This window comes from Egretta garzetta, unplaced genomic scaffold (genome assembly GCF_000687185.1).
Source record: "Egretta garzetta isolate BGI_Z169 unplaced genomic scaffold, ASM68718v1 scaffold1993, whole genome shotgun sequence".
NCBI classification, from domain to species: Eukaryota; Metazoa; Chordata; class Aves; order Pelecaniformes; family Ardeidae; genus Egretta; species Egretta garzetta.
The window spans coordinates 5654-5990 of NW_009259075.1; the positions used below are offsets into that span (position 1 = coordinate 5654).

At 58.5% G+C, this 337-nt stretch overlaps 1 protein-coding gene across 1 annotated transcript in view; it reads right to left on the minus strand.

Annotated features, from left to right (window-relative positions):
• Nucleotides 1–337, minus strand: part of LOC104122977 (polyadenylate-binding protein-interacting protein 2B) — a 5276-nt gene that overhangs the window by 3600 nt on the left and 1339 nt on the right. The gene's annotated exons all lie outside the window — the stretch shown is intronic.

Here is a 337-nt window from a genome sequence, read left to right on the forward strand (position 1 = left end):
GAGCTCCCAGGGCATCGCTAAGGAGCTGAACTGCAGAAGCGAGGGCTGGCAGACCGGGAAAGCATGGGCGAGCATCTGGGCGACACCGTGCCCAACACAGGGAAGCCCTGAGGTCTTGGCTCCGTTTTCCTCCCTCCTCCATCTCTCTCATCCTGCATATTTTCCCCTCCGCCTTGCCTCGGCCGCCGCTCCTCCGCCCCGGGCTGCTCCCTCCGGCAAGTACGGCTTGCTTTGCACTTTGCCTTCGTCAGGCTTTTAATCAAGACAGCACTTTACAAACATTAACTAATTAATCTAGCACATTTCCATCAGCACGGCTGCTTGTGGGGGGGGGCTG